The 3,630-nt window shown below is 36.6% G+C and overlaps 1 pseudogene; it reads left to right on the forward strand.

The window, feature by feature from the left end:
- Positions 1-952: 952 nt before the first annotated feature.
- LOC112472761 lies at positions 953-1,071 on the forward strand (annotated as a pseudogene).
- The last annotated feature ends 2,559 nt before the right edge of the window (positions 1,072-3,630 follow it).

The raw sequence follows: 3,630 nt of genomic DNA on the forward strand, positions 1-3,630 counted from the left end.
TGGTGATTAATTCAACCTCCAGCCCCTCTCCTTTCCCAGGATATCTGGGGGTAGAACTGAAAATTCCAACTTTCTAATTACAAGGTTGACTCACCTGGCAACCAGCCCCCATTCTTTTGTTACCTAAGGGCTTTCCAAAAGCTGCCTCATTAACATAGCAGAAGATATTTTTATTGTTCTCATCACTAAGGAAATTCCAAGGGTTTTAGGAGCTCTGTGCCAGACACAGGCTGCAGACTAAATATACATTTATTATAAATCGCAGTATCACAGGCCTCTCATACACTATTGGTTAATAACAATTTGTCAATAAGTATCATGCAGTTCCAAGTCTATGTATTTTTAAAACTTAGTTTCTTAGGAAAAAAATACTCTATCCCTAGGAAATAGAAGATTTATGTAAGAGGATATTCATCACAACATTTCTTTGAAGTATGCTAAAATGCATAAAATAAGAAAACACCTCCTTCAACACATACTAAAATTTTGTTATATTTTCTGAAGGCCTTTGTTTTACTTTTTATTTTAACAAATAAAATATTACACATAGCCAAAGCTCTCCATGTTTTCCCTTTCCTATCTCCCCAAAGCTACGTTCATTCTAAACTTGGTGATCATCATGCCCATGCACATGTTAGCTTCCTTAACATATTTATACTCAACAGTGTCGGTTCAGTCAATTAGTAAAGCTGAGTCTTGTTTTAGTTTTCTCAGACACATCATTGAACAAAGAGATATCAATCCCTGCTCTAATGGAGCTTACTTTCTAGGTAGAGGGAGACAGAAAATAAATCCTACACCTTAACAAATACATACTGTAGTATTTTAGAAGCTATTACACAAACTACAGCAGGAGGGGAGGGATTTGGATGGTTGCAGAGCTGGTTATGGAGAATAGTGTGTTTAAAGTCGGCCTGATTGAGAAGATTGAACAAAGATTTAAAGAAGGTGAGTCTACGGCCATGCCACCCTAAACAAGCCAGATCCCATCTGATCTTGGAAGCTAAGCAGGGTCGGGCCTGGTTAGTACTTGGATGGGAGACCTCCTAGGAAGACCAGGTGCTATAGGTGTATAAAATAAAAAAAATAAGGGATTGTAAGCTGACAACTGTATAAAATTAAAAAAATAAAGGATTGTAAGCTGACAAGGTCCTTGCAATCTATAACATCAACTAAGGGTTGCCTCACCTAAAAAATAAAAAAACACCCAAAAAATAAAAATACATAAAAAATAAATAAATAAAGGAGGTGAGTCACGTGGATATAAAAGGAAAGTGTGTTGCACAGAGAGGAACATAAAAAATAAATAAATAAAGGAGGTGAGTCACATGGATATAAAAGGAAAGTGTGTTGCACAGAGAGGAAACAGCCAGAGCAAAGGCCCTAAAGTGGGTGCGTACCTGGCATGTTCATGAAATGAGGGTGGCCTCATTGTAGGGACCAAATGGTCAGCATGCAAGAGAGAGACAGACTGTGAAAGGGTTTAGCCTTTGTAAGACACTGGTCTTTTATTCTTAGAGAAACAAAGAGCCATTAGAAGGTTTTGAGCTGAGGAATGAGGAGTGATACGATCTGGCTTACCCTTTAAAAGGCTTAATCTGGCTTCTGAACTGACTGTGGGGAGGCAGGGTGGAAACAAATTTGCTGGGTGGGAGGTTGGAGTAGTTGTCCAAAGGAGAGACGGCAGTGGACGGAACAGGATGGTAGCAGTGAAGATGGTACATGTGGTCAGACACTGGATATATTTTAGAGGTAGAGCTAATAAGATTTTTTACAGAAAAATATGGTTTATTAATGAACAACTAGAAGGATGACAGCAATGACTATCAGCAGAAGATACCTTGGGAAGGAGATCAGGAACATTTTTGACACGTTACATTTGAGATATCTCTTCGACATCTGAATGTCTAGTAGCAAGGGGGTCATACAAGTCTTCACTTCAGTAGAGATGTCTGAGCTGGAAACATCTATTAAAGAGCCATTATCAGCATAGAGATAGTATTGAAAGCCATGGAACTGGAAGAGAACCAAAAAAGTGAGGCAGACGTAGCAAGGAAGAGAACCTAGGATTCAGGCCCGAAACACTCCAACGTCGACAAGCCATGGAGAGGAGGAGGAACTGCAAGGAGACAGAGAAAAAAGAACCACAAAGACACCAGATGAGTGAGAAGAAAACAAGCGGATGTGGTGTCTTGGAAGCCAAGTGAACAAACTATAGCAAGGAGAAGGAACGATCACATGAAGCTGATAAAACTAACTATTGGATCTAGCAACTGGGAGGGTCCTTGTTTGCTTTGAAAAGAGCTGTTTCAGTGGGATGAGCAAGGTGAAAACCAGACAGGAGAGAATGAGAGGAGAGACTTGAAGATACCTATGGATTGTGCTGAAAGGGAGAACAGAAAAATGAGACATTAGCTAGCAGTGGGGGAAGCAGGGTGAATAGATATTTTTTAATGAAGAAAGTGGCCCAGGAGAGCAGGAAAAAGTTGATGATGCAGAAGAGAGGGGAGCAAAGTCTCTGAGTAGGAAAAGGCATTAGAATCTTCTGTGCAAATGGGAGGATTGGCTTTAGATAAAACATGGATATTTCATCTCTAGCATCAGTCTCAAAGGCTATTTGGTGAGTAGCTGTGCTGCTAGGCTATAAACAATATATAGTATACGCCCGGTTAAAAATTTTTTTTATATGTGATATACTGTGAATCCTTTCATCACTTTCTTTTTGGTCCTAACTTTAAGTTTGGGAGATTCATCCATGGTGACTCACTGTAGCCTTGGTTTGTTCAGTTTATGCTCACTGGACTGTACTACTGAGGTGCTATATATTCAATGTGCAAGTCTATGCATCATTCCATGGTGTAAATAAGCCTCAACATATTATATGTTACCCTAATGATGGAACACTTAGCTGCTGTAAATAACAGAGGAATGTACACTTCTCTTTGTATAACACATAGGCAAGAGTTTCTTCAAGTTATGTACCTAGAATTACATTGCAAGGCTATTGGATATACACAGTTCCTACTCTATTAGATATAGCCAAATTGCTACTAAAATATGAACCAGAGCATAACTGCATACATTAATAATTATACGCTATGTAAGTTTCCAAAATGACAAAATTAAAGTTTTTTATATTGATAAGATATATCACAAAACAATTATAAATCTTTTTAGATAATAATGAGGGGAAGTAAAGTTTATTACATAACTTAACATTTAAAAAGAAGAAAAGGAGATAACACCATAATTTGTATTATTAAAAGATTGCTTTTTTAAGGTGACTTTGCATAGAAAAATGACGAAAAGTAAATATTGTCAATATGTTAATAGTCATGATTCTGGGTGATGAGATAATGAGTAGTAGTTTTTTTCTTATTTTTACTTTTCTGTGTAATCTAAATTTTCTACACAAACATGTATTCCTCTAAGTAAACAAATATTTGTATTATTATTAAAAGAATTTCATAGTAAATATTAAAATATTTTTAAATTTATTATAGTGACATTGGTTAACAAAATCCAGTAAGTTTCAATTAAAATACTTAAAAACAAAAATATATATAAGTTAAGACTAAAGATCAGGAAAGTTCCAATATAAGTGTTTTGAAAAGTCTCTTTGGTACCATC

This window comes from Pteropus alecto, unplaced genomic scaffold, assembly GCF_000325575.1.
Source record: "Pteropus alecto unplaced genomic scaffold, ASM32557v1 scaffold87, whole genome shotgun sequence".
Lineage (NCBI taxonomy): Eukaryota > Metazoa > Chordata > Mammalia > Chiroptera > Pteropodidae > Pteropus > Pteropus alecto.